This window comes from Mytilus californianus, unplaced genomic scaffold, assembly GCF_021869535.1.
Source record: "Mytilus californianus isolate M0D057914Y unplaced genomic scaffold, xbMytCali1.0.p SCAF_3, whole genome shotgun sequence".
Lineage (NCBI taxonomy): Eukaryota > Metazoa > Mollusca > Bivalvia > Mytilida > Mytilidae > Mytilus > Mytilus californianus.
This window is the reverse complement of record NW_026262679.1, coordinates 103043053-103056902: the sequence shown is the minus strand read 5'-3', so window position 1 is coordinate 103056902 and position 13850 is coordinate 103043053.

Sequence of the window (13850 nt, the reverse complement as noted above, 5' to 3'; positions counted from 1 at the left end):
AGCAGACAAAATTTTCACGGAAATGACAATTACGGAAGAAATAGGAGTGGGCGGGTTTACCCGATGGGCGGAATTACCGGCCACTACTGTATGTTATAATTATTCTATTAATATTTTGAACTTTTTTCAGTATTGATTTGTAGTCCAAATAATTATGACGTCTTGAAAGGCTATTATATTTATTTGCTTTGCCCTTCAAGACGTCATAATTATTTGACTTGGGCGTCAAAGCAAATAAATATAATAGCCTTTCAAGACATCATAATTATCTGACTATGTACCTTATAGCATACATGTATTCATTTACTAAATCTCCTTCATAATGACTAATGAGTAATGTATATGAAAAAGGCATTAATTGTTACTTGTTTCCTGTATATAAGTATAGTTATACCTATAAAAGATTTTGTGTATTATTATCCTCCTGGGTTCTGTGTAGTTTAATTGATGTGTCATCAGAAAATAAAATAAAGACAAATGCAGATCTATGGTGTTTATGAAGTTATGTTAATCTTTCACATTGTTGAATCTTGAGCCCTGTGCGAAACAATATTATAATACTCTGACCTATTATTCATTTTTGTTTTTTGTTTCACATTGTTTGTTTGAGGTTGAAAAATGTATCAGTGACAACAACGAGCACATTGTCATTGACAGTTCTGACTAATGTTTACCTTTTTCAATCCAAAAAGAGCGCGCTGTTGTATGAGCTTCCGGTATTTATCAGCTAATGACCAAACACAGGCTTTTTACAACAAAGCACTGCCTTAGATTATTAAGAATTTTATACTAGTCAACAAAAGAAACGATACAAGGCAATGTATTTTCTATATAATGAAATTGGATACACTGTACCAAACTAAATAATTGCCCAATTGGTCTAACATTTGCAGAGTGTTATTTTCTTATCAAACCCATTGATTTAAGGCAAAATTATACGCGAAATTATTTTTTTGCAATTTTTGTTATTTCAAAAATCGTATTTTCACCCCAAAATTCTAAAATCGTCATTAGAACTTAAAACTTAAACATGATCTGCTTAAAATTTTGAATGCCTGTGCAGATATTTGAATACTTAATTCTCATCTCCGAAATTAAGTGCCGACTTTTGTCATCATTTTCCACAAAAATAAATTTGACCCCTGTGTCACAGTCAATAACACGGTATTTTCTCACTTTCCAATTTGGTCAGATTCTTTTAATCATATGCACTTGCTTTGCAAATAAATGCTTTTCATTGGATAATTCATCAGTTTTCCCTATTTATTATATTTTATGATAAACTAGAGTTCAAACTTGTGTATCCGATACTTTTGTTGACTAGAATATAAATGTATGGTTAGCACCATTCCTGCAAATGCGATCCCTGTCGTGTGTTGTCGTAGTGAGAACTCAATATATTCCCACGTAGACTCTTGTGTTCCACAAAGCACAGTACAAAGGACAGCTGCTCTTCCTCTGTCACATTAACGACTTCCAGGAATTTGAAAAATCCCAAATCAGGCTCTTTCCAGACGAGTGGCATCTTTATTGAGAAGACAACACCACGAAAAAAACAACCGAATTCAAATTCAACACACTTATATTAACATGTAACAAAACCGCGACCTGATGGAGAGGACTTCGTCTAGACACACCACATATCTGAGATCTTATATTCATATCAAATGAACAAAATATGATCTCTGTGTAGCTTCACCACCGGATATAGGTACCCCAATAACTGTGGAAAATACAAATGTTAGGTCAGGTAAGGTCAAATTCTTCTTATTTTCCTTACATTTCCCTGACAAGTACAGTTGCGTGATACTGATTCCTAATAATGTAACTACTATTTAAGGCTGATTACATAAGATGATCCTTTATTGGTTTCTATCTCTTCAAATCGTCAGAATCATAACAGTTTGTACCTGTTCAAAGAAGCATGTGACGAGTTCAAACTTGTAAAAACACATTTATTCATCAAATATTCATTTGACGTTTTCGTATAGAACAAAGTAATATCATATTTAAACTTGAACAACACTGTATTTCGAAATAAACTATATTTTTCACAGCGAAATTCATGTAAATAAAGCGGATAAATTGTATGGCGAATATTTTTTTTACTGTACGGGAATAGATACGTTTTGCTTTGGAATGTGCATTGATACCTGTATCCGTGGTGATGCTACACAGTGATGATAAGTGATATTGAGTACTTACATTGTAAGTCCAATGGGGTACTACAATTGAACATTACTATGATAGAGCTAATCATAACTACTCGACTTAACAAAGAAATGATATATAGACAAAGTGATGACCATATAAATAAGAATTGGGCTAAAATTCCATGAGAAAACATTAGAGATTGAAAAACATATACTAGTCGACAAAAGAAACGATACAAAGCAATGTACTTTCCATATATAATGAAATTGGATACACTGTACCAAGGTAAATAATTGCCCAATTGGTCTAATATTTACAGAGTGTTATTTTCTTATCATTGATTTTAGGCAATTACGCGATTTTTTTTGCAATTTTGTCATTTCAAAAATCGTATTTTCACCCAAAAATTCAAAAATCGATATTAGAACTTAAAACTTTATAAACTTAAACATGATCTGCTTAAAATTTTGAATGCCTTTGCAGATATTTGAATACTTAATTCTCATCTTCGAAATAAAGTGCCGACTTTTAATTGTCATCATTTTCCGCAAAATAAATTTGACACCTGTGTTCAATAATACGGTATTTTCTCACTTTCCAATTTGGTCAGATTCTTTTAATCATATGCATTTGCTTTGCAAATGAATGTTTTTCATTGGATAATTTAACATTTTTTTCATATTTATTATATTTTATAATAAATTGGAGTTCAAACTTGTGCATCGTTACTTTTGATGACTAGTATATAGGTTATAAAAAGAAGAGGAAAAAATATCAATCAAAAGAAAGAGTGAATTTCTAAGTACAGGAATAGTTACATTGATTGATTGATGTTTGCCTAACGTCCAGTGGCAAAAAAATCCATGCATGTTTAAAATTGGAACAAATCAACAATACATACAATAGATGGTATAAAAATAAGATGTGGTGGTATGATTGGCAATGAGACAACTCTCCATCAGAAACAAAATGAAATGCATGGAAGTTAAGAACTTTATAGGTCACCGTACGACCTTTTACTATAAGCAAAACCCATACCTCATAGTAAGCTATAAAAGGTCCTGCAAGGTCACTGAGCAGTAAACTGGATGAAGGGCGGGAATTCGGACTGCCACTGAAAAATGAGGGTATGTTGGTTCGGGACAGAAATTATGCCTTGCAACAGGCCAACTATATGGAACCCTCAGAGAACTATTGCAAGGTATCTTTAACACGGAGAGGGCTTGGCTCTCTCTCTACATGAGGCATCAGGTTTAACGTTTCAATTCAGAACGTGTATGCAGTATTTTTACACCCGGAACGGGAGAAGTCCTAGGGTGACCACTGGAATTGGAGAACTTCTAACCCACCAAAGTGACGGAAAATCTAAAAAGACTGAAGTTGACAAAAAACAAAAAATAGCAACATATTCTTCAATAGTTGCTTTTACAAAAGAACCTGAATGTAAGGTTCCAACACTACCGATAATGTTATTACAGATAAAAGACACTAAGAATAAAATCTGACAACTTGTTCGAAAGGAAGAAATATTTAAGATACTGAAGAGTCTGAAAGGTGATAAATCTCCCCAAACCAGATAAGAACCACCCTAGAATATAAACTCTTAATGACAGTCACACAGGCACTTGTCTTTGAAATTTTTTTCTCCATATAAAACTTAATAACACACTTTTTTTCAGAAGCAAGTACCTGCGGATCGTAAGTGTGGATTTATATCAAGTAGATCGACATCCCAATTCCTGAACAAATGGTAAGAAGCCTTATTTAACAGTAAATTTATAGATTTTATTTTCATGGACTGCAAGAAAGTATTTGACACTGTACCTCATAGACGACTTATGAAAATAATTGAGAGTACTTAGTATATGACGGTGAATATTCAGTACAATTAGACACTGGTAGAAAAATTCTTAAGTGACAGGATTCAACATGATCAAACGTAACCACAGGTATACCCAAGCATCTGTGTTGGGGCCCTTATTGGTTGTAATTTTTATAAATGACTTACCAAACCAAACATGTGGTTTCTTGTGTATACTTTTTAATAGATGTTAATAACATTTTCAAAACAATTAGCAAAGAAGTTTATATAGTACAACTTCACACGGACTGAAATGAATTATATCAATGAATCGATTCGTGGATATTAAATTTTCATCCTGACAAGAACAAACATATGCAGATTAGAAAACCGGGACCTGACTCAAATTCAAAGTATACACTCAAGTCGACATACTACAAAGAGCAAATGAAGAAAAAAATGATTGGAGTTACTATTGACTCTGAACTAAGCTCTAAAAACCACAAAAGATTAAAGTGAAAAGGCAGATAAAACAAACTTCATTTATTCACTACTCAGAAGGACCTTTCAACTTGTGGATACAGACACATTTTGTTACCATTATATAAGACAGAAGTAAGAACACACATAGAGTTTGCAAGCTCAATATGGCACCCCTGTTTAAGCTGAATATATATAGATATGATTAAAGAGGCAGCACAGTTTACCAATGAAACTCATAAACTATAAAGCAAAATAAGTTGAAAAATTAAAGAAATTTTAACACTGTGAAAAAGTCTTATACACTTAACAAAAAAGGGGAGAATAAAAGGGGGTCCATTCCCAAAACGTCTTTTTGATAAACTTGTCGTTTAGTTGTGTTTAAATAATGCAAGTATATCAAGGCGTATTAAACATTTTGTTCGTGTATTACAAAAGGTACCGTTGTACCCTTGTTAACTCCTGTGGGAGATATACAAAATTCTGAAACATTGTTTCCTATCTTAACATATGATTTTATATCTTGGTACATATCATAAATCACTGTAAATATTTTACCTTTAACATTTGATGTTTGCATTTGATTTTTCCCACACGCCTGATTTCCGCACAGTATCATTGGAGCTTTTAAAGTTTACAAAAGTGCCGAATACGAAAGCCGGTCTGAGTCGGGGTGTATTTTTATTTTTAAAGTCGTTTGAACGACTTATCTAACTCGTTATAACGACTTAATATTTATAAATGATTTGGCAGAATATATTGAACATAGTACATTAAGATTGTTCGCAGATGACAGTATCATTTATAGGGAAATTAAAAAACCAGATGACACATATAAATTACAGTCTGACTTGGAAGCGGCCGGCAGATGGGAGCAGGACTGGCTCATGCATTTTCACCCTGATAAGTGCAACATTCTCAGTGTAACTCAAAAACGCAAACCTTTAGACTTCACTTATAAATTACACAATCACTCTCTAGAAAAAGTTGACTCTACAAAATATTTAGGCCTAACTCTTCAATCAAATTTAAAATGGGACAAACATATCAATAACATGACATCAAAAGCAAATCAGTCTCTTGGATTTATTCGTAGAAACCTTAAAATAGCCTCACCTAAAGTTAAAGCACATGCATTTAAAGCTCTTGTCCGACCAAAACTAGAGTACTGCTCAACTATTTGGGATCCACATCAAAAACAGCAAATTTCACAAATTGAAAAAGTTCAGAGAAGAGCAGCGCGCTTCTCATGCAACCGCTTCCATAACACCAGCTCAGTTACTGAAATGATGACAGACTTAAATTGGTACCCACTTGAAATTAGGCGTTTACGATACAGACTTGTCTTCTTCTACAAAATTATACATGAAATTGTTGCAGTCCCTACATTTAACCTTTTGATCCCACTAGACAATAGAACTAGACATAGCAATCCACACTCATTTAGGCAAATACAAACATCTAAAGACAGTTATAAATATTCATTTTATCCACGAACAGTTATAGATTGGAATCTTCTGCCACAACAAATAGTATCATGCAGTACAGTACAGGGATTCAAGAGTATGATCTCAGAATCTGCTCTCATCCCCATTTTCTATCCCTAACTATTTTGTTATCAAATGTATATAGTTTTATCTAAATGAAATTTTACAAATGTACATACATTATTTTGATTTTTTGATTTTGTTTCTTTTTATTTTTCTTGTTACAATGTAAATTATAAAATTTTATAGTCGACGCCCGGCGAATAATCTTCAATAATTGAAGGATCGCTAGAAACTTAAAGAAGAAGACTTAAGCCCTTTTCTCTAATGAGAAAGGTAAATCTGCTAGATATACTTACTGGAGGTGTGATAAGATGACTAAAGCACTAAATTTTCTCCTTGACAACATTTATGTACGTTTCGGCATTAAAGTTTATCGACAGGTTGTAGGTATTCCTATGGGCACCAATTGTGCCCCTTTAATAGCAGACTTGTTCCTTTACTGTTATGAATCTCAGTTTATGGCCAAACTCAGTAAAAAATCGCCATTTAATTGATAAATTCAACAACACTTACAGTTATCTTGATGATATTTTTTCGTTAAATGATCAAGAATTCTCTAACTATACTGCTAAAATTTACCCAAAGGAACTTACTTTAAATAAGTCAAATATTAACAGCAATAACTGTCCTTTCCTAGATTTAGATATTTCAGTATTACACACAAATTTACGACAAAAGGGATGATTTTTCTTTCCCTATTGTTAATTTTCCCTTTTTGGACGGTGATGAACCTTTGGCACCGTCTTACGGTGTTTATATATCCCAACTCGTTCGCTATGCTCGTGTCTGTAGTGATGTATTGGATTTCAATGAGCGTAATTTATGTATAACTAGTAAATTATTAAGTCAGGGATTTCGTTACCACAAATTACTTAAAACCTTTACTAAATTCTTCCGTAGATACAAAGATTTGGTCTGCAAGTTTGGCTGTACCTGTAGAAAACTTATTTCAAACGGTATAGCACATCCTAAATTGTGAGGTGATGTTGTAAATCGAGCCCGGAAATTTGGATACGATCCGGGTAAACCTATCAATCCTTTAAATAATTTATTCTCAAAGGTTACCTATTCAACACTGTAACTAAATCTTTGAATATTGTTTTTATTGGTATAAATATTGATTTTGTTATCAGTAAATTAAAACCATACTAAATATCATACATATATTTACTTTCACGGTACTACAATCTGTCGATACCTATAGTTTGGCATTGTACAAGGTCATGTTTTTCTCTTACTGTTAATGACGTCTTTACACTAAATCCATTGGATGTTAGCTAATTTGTAATGATGACTTAGCTTACTCGTTATAACGACTTAGCTAATTTGTTAAAATGACATCGCTAACTCGTTATAAAGACTTAGCTTACTCGCTATAACGACTTAGCTAACTCGTTATAACGCATTAGTAACTCGTTATTGGTCTTGATTTATTTTCGATTGTCTTCTTATTTACAGATTTCTAAATTTCTACTCAGTACACATTAATTAGAAATAGAAATTGGAAGATGTACAATTGCAAAAAAAAAAAAAGAAATTGAAGATGAAATACATTTTTTACTTAAATGTCCTTATTACATCGAAGATAGAGCGCAAGCAATTTCTATATAATGAAGAACTTTATAAGGGTGCCAAATTTTATGACATTTACCGATAAATCTGAATTGTTTTATTTGTATTGATAAATTGATCAAACGGAAGAGATAAATCAAAGAAGCCTTTTTCGGGGGTTCGCTTAGTTTTATCAGTAGAACTTTAAAAAAGGGGGGAATGGTTACATGTTAATAAGGGGAGGAGGAAGGAGCCAGACCTTATATTATACTATTTTTAAAGAATAAGGAGATAATCAGTAAAAGTCAACGGGTTAGCAAAATAACACAAAAGATTAACATGCATAGTCATCTATTGACTTTTTACGATATTTAAAATTCAAAGACAAGTCTATCGGAACATTGTTTGGTATGCTTAAATTCAGAAATTAGAATATAGTACTAAAATTTAGGAGGTAGGAGCCAGGGCAAATTTAATAACGAGTTAAGCGAAGTCGTTATAACGAGTTAGCTAAGTTGTTATAACGAGTCACTAAGTCGTTATAACTAGTTAGCTTAGTCGTTATAACAAATTAGCTTAATCGTTATAACGACTTAAAAACAAAACTACACCCTGACACCAACCGGCTTCCGTAATACACAATATAGCTTCTTTCCGAGAGAATAACTTGGTAAATAGTGGTTAAAAAATAAAGGACAAAGATATTATAAAAAAATGAAAATATTTAAAGTGGATGGTAAGTATAAAAAGTTCTATTACTAAATAATAGTCGTTAGGTTTTCTTGATGATAATTTATAGAAAACTACGGAAACGCCTTTGTGACATAGTGAAAGCATAAATGGGACATGCACATACAGAATGTGGCGGGGTTAAACATGTTTGCGAGCGCTCAAACCCCACCTAACCCGGGACATTGGTATAACATAACAACATTAAAATACTGATCAATACTGTAAAAATCAGTCGAAAAAGGGCTCGACTCATCAGATCGACACAGAACACAAACAAGAGGCTCTCAAGAGCCTGAATCGCTCACCTGTATTTCAGAGGAGAAGATTTTTAAATGTTAGCAAACTTGATGAACAAATTGTGTAAGATTGTCTTTAAAGGGCAATAACTCCTTAAGGGTCAATTGACAATTTTGGTCATATTAACTTTTTTGTAGATCTTACTTTGCTGAACATTATTGCTGCTTACAGTTTACATATATCTATAGTAATATTCAAAATAATAACAAAAAACTGCAAAATTTTGTTAAAACTACCAATTCGGTGGCAGCAAACAAACAGTGGGTTGTTCGATACGTCTGATAATTTCAGGGCCGATAGATCTTGACCAATTAAACAATTTTACCCCATGTCACATTTGCACTAAAAGATTTAGTTTTTGAGATATAAGCCAAAAACTGCACTTGACCCTTATGTTCTATTTTTAGCCATGGCGGCCATGTTTGTCGATTGATACAAACTTCGGATACAATTACAAATTGTGTAAAATTGTCTTTAAAGGGCAATAACTCCTTAAGGGGTCAATTGACAATTATGGTCATATTAACTTTTTTGTAGATCTTACTTTGCTGAACATTATTGCTGCTTACAGTTTATATATATCTATAATAATATTCAAAATAATAACAAAAAACTGCAAAATTTTGTTAAAACTACAAATTCGGTGGAAGCAACCCAACAATGGGTTGTTCGATTCGTCTGAAAATTTCAGAGCTGATAGATCTTGACCAGTTGAACAATTTTACCCCATGTCAGATTTGCTCTAAAAGCTTTAGTTTTTGAGATATAAGCCAAAAACTGCATTTGACCCCTATGTTCTATTTTTAGCCATGGCGGCCATGTTTGTCGATGGATCAAAACTTCGGATACAATTTATAAACTAGATACCCTAAGGAACATTTAGTTAAAGTTTGAAGGTATTTGGCCCAGTAGTTTCAGAGGAGAAGATTTTTGAAATGGTTTACGACGACAGACGACGACGACAGACGACGGACGACGACGGACGCCAAGTGATGGCATAAGCTCACATGGGGCCCTTCAGGCCCCGGTGAGCTAAAAACTAAAAAAAAAGACTAAAGACAAAAGGTACCGATCTTAGACTGAATGGCACTCGCAAATATTGAAAGCTAGTTCAAAGTCAATTACAACTAATAAATAAATTATTTTTCTCACATTAAAATATCACTGAATTAAAAAATCCAATGGATTATGTGTAAACAGAGACATATATATACACACACACACACACACATATATATATTATGTACACATGTTTCTAGTGTAGAGAAGTCTTCAAAAATGTGAGAAAGACATGACCTTGTGCAGTGCCAAACTATAAGGTATGGAACGCCACAGCTGTCTTATGTGGAACTCTGATATTACTTTATGCTGTTTTATTATTACGTGATGATATTTTGTCTTTACTTAATATGGTTTTGACATTACGTAATGATGTTTTGATATAACTCAATATGGAATAGTCATTACTTAATTATTTCGTATTGACTAGATATAGTTTTGTCATTACTCAATATGGTTTTGTCATTACTCGATGTGGTTTCACCATTATTTAATGTGGTTGTGTCATTAGTAAATGTGGTTTTAACATTACTTGATGTGAATGTGACTTAACGTTATGTAGTTGTTTCATTACATGATGTGGTTTTGTTATTTCGTAATGATGATTTGCCTATTCTTTATACGGTTTTAACATTACGTAATGATGTTTCAAAATTTGACGATTTTACACTACATGATGTGTTTGTTTCATTATTTGATGTGGTCCTGTCATTCTTTGATGTGGTTATCCCATTACTTGATGAGGTAAAACCACGTGACCAATTCGGAAAAAATATGTTCTATTTTTAAACAGATTTCAATATATCGTTTGTTTAATGTGCTTTGGATGGGTATCGCTATCCATTGAGTTAAAGTTCAAATTAAAGTTCGAGTGGTTGTTCAGAGTTATTTGGTATGAAAAAGGGGAACGGCAGACAATAATAAGAAAAACAGTATTAAAAAGTTTACAGTATTTCGGACATAATTGGGATATCCCCAAACCACTTGGTCCTGTTTTTTTATCCTAAGCTCTCAAACGGAAGCAGTATTTTTGTAATAAATTTGTAAAATATTCCACGGAACCCTATGTCTCGCCTGATATTGCTGCTGTAAGTGTAAAAGCGTCATGTTGATCGGCTGTACATTTATCTATAATACATTTATCGGTAAAAAAAATTTTTTTTTTTTAAATGTTTTTCTGTAGATGCTTTTTCTTGAAATTGAGGAATAACTCCTATACAAGTTTTAAAACACTTCATGGGGGTTTACAAATTTATCATGTCAAAACAGTTTAATTCGGTTTTATTTAACTAAAACAAAACTGTATGGTTTTCAACAATGAGCAAAACCCATACCCTATAGTAAGCTATAAAAGGTCCCGAAATGAAAAATGTAAAAAACTAGAAACCTAACGATCTATAGATAGATAGATAGATAGATACTTTATTCTCTAAAAACTAAATACATGTTTACAGAGAAACATACAATATAAATACAGATACAATAGTCGAGGTTAAACAAATACAGTATGATATTCTAAAAGTACAAAATTATGATGGCATACATGTTTAGTAACATGTATAATGAAAGGTTAAACTCAATAGAAATAAAAAAAATGGAGATGGAGACGCCGACGCCACTATCGACGACGAAATATAGGTTTGTTGTGTCTCACTGCCGCTACATTGATGTCGCAGGCTCGACACAAATCAAAAGACTTGAACTTTATTGTTAACAAATGAAACACTTCAAATCAACTCACACTAAAGTTACAGGGAAACGGGGGGAGGGGGGCTTGGACTAAGCGACAAAGCATCAATACTATAAAATAAGAATTCTCCGATTTTTTTTTTAGCGTAAATGATCATTTGAACTTATACGAATGTCAATCTTTTATTTGTAATCAATTGATTTCCCTGATCTACCTCGCACTAATTGAATTTTATAAACTTTTTGGAATATCTGTTTCACATGTGACGACGGACATGTTCCAGTGGTCGTAACCATAATACCGTCATCTTTTCCTTGAATGTAATCTACCAAATAAAACCAAATCACTGTGTTTGTACTTTCTCGAATAAAACGACGGGTGCCTTTCTGGAGCATCCGAGATCACCCCGATGGATTTATATTACCCAGTCATACCGATCTATTGAATCAGCCAAATGAAACTGTTTTGTATGCCAGCGCAACTGAAAGTTGGGGGCATATTGTTTTTCCCCTGTCCGTCAGTCCGTCTGTCCGTCTGCCCGTCCGTCCGTCTGTCCGTCCCATTATGGGTATATAGTTATTCCGCATAACTCCTCCTACAGTTTGAATCCTAGGAAGTTTTCTCTTTACTGTCTGTTTGTACATATATTGAAGGTGTGCATGTGGTCAGGGTTTTTATTTTTATTATCTTTTGCTCTTTGGGGAGATAATTGAACTTTTTTTTTTCATTTTTGGGGTATAAGCGGTTAAATGAGTTGAGTGCTAGGGCATCACTTTGTCTAGTTTACCTTTTTTTCTCGTGTTGTGCTGTTTCACAACTGTAACAGTCCGATGTAAGGTTAGGATTTAGCGCTCACATACATGTTAAACTCCGCCACGTGCATTTTCTGTATGGACCTGCCCCAAGTCAGGAGCATGAAGTTCAATTGTTGTCATTGTATAAACGTGTGTCATTTTTTTTGTAGATTGTTTATTTATAAATAAGACCATTTGTTTTTTCGTTTGAATTTTTTCACATGGTGCATGGTGGCCTTTTGTAGCTGACTATACGGTGTGTTGAAGGCTGTACGCGGTTGCCTATACATGAATTCTTACATCCACTGCATATAAACTCTGGTAGATAGTTGTCTCATTGTCAATCACACCACATCTAACTTTATTTCAACTTCTATGTTGCGTTTTGTATACTGTAACATTGTTTATCTTTTGTACGCATACCCCGGAGTCCTCTTTTCGGAAGCCCGAGCAAAAGTCCTTGTTCCGCGATAGAAAATTTAATTACGAACTCATATAAGATAGCTCGAATTTCAACTCAAAATCTTAATAAATCTAAATAAGACTTAAATTCGAATCTTACTCAAACTCTACCTCAAAAAGTGACTCAAATTTAATGTTGTAACTAGAACTCTACCTTTAAATGTGACTCAAACTCGAAGTCCAACTCGAAACTCAATGCTAACTAAAACTTTAATTCTAATAATGACTTGAATTCGAAATCGCAGACTAACTCAAAGTTTAACTCAAACAGTAACCCGAACTTTAATTTGAAATCTAATTCGATGGATGGCCACACTCATCCAAGGCACATACAACATGGAAATCTATCTAAAAATAGAACAGGTTTTTCCGAATTAGTCACGTGATTTTACCTCATCAAGTAATGGGATACTTGAACCACATCAAAGAATGACAGAACCACATCAAATAATGAAACAAACACATCATGTAGTGTAAAATCGTCAAATTTTGAAACATCATTACGTAATGTTAAAACCATATAAAGAATAGGCAAATCATCATTACAAAATAACAAAACCACATCATGTAATGAAACAAATACATAACGTTAAGTCACATTCACATCAAGTAATGTTAAAACCACATTGACTAATGACACAACCACATTAAATAATGGTGAAACCACATCGAGTAATGACAAAACCATATTGAGTAATGACAAAACTATATCAAGTCAATACGAAACCATATCGTGTAATATCGAAATATCATTAAGTAATGACTATTCCATATTGAGTTATATCAAAACATCATTACGTAATGTCAAAACCATATTAAGTAAAGACAAAATATCATCAAGTAATAATAAAACAACATAAAGTAATATCAGAGTTCCACATAAGACAGCTGTGGCGTTCCATACCATAATAAGGGATAGGATGTAAGTGTTCATAACTGTATACAGGAATACATACTTAGTTATGTTTGTAACTAATAACAAAATCAATATCAGATTCATCAATATAAATTCTGTATCAACCTATCAAACTAGAAAACTTATCTTCATTGATCACTAAAATAAAGATGCTTTAACCCTTTTTCAGTTAGATATTTTGACTAATTTAAACCCACATGACATGGCATTAATAATTAGCATAAAGAATTATGTCCTGTCAGTTGCATAAAAATTTAAGGCTGTTGGGGGCATACAATTAACTAAATAAATAACAGATCAAGAATTCAGTGACAACTTATCTGGAAAAATTCACATAAGTTCCTCCCTATATTACAACATATAA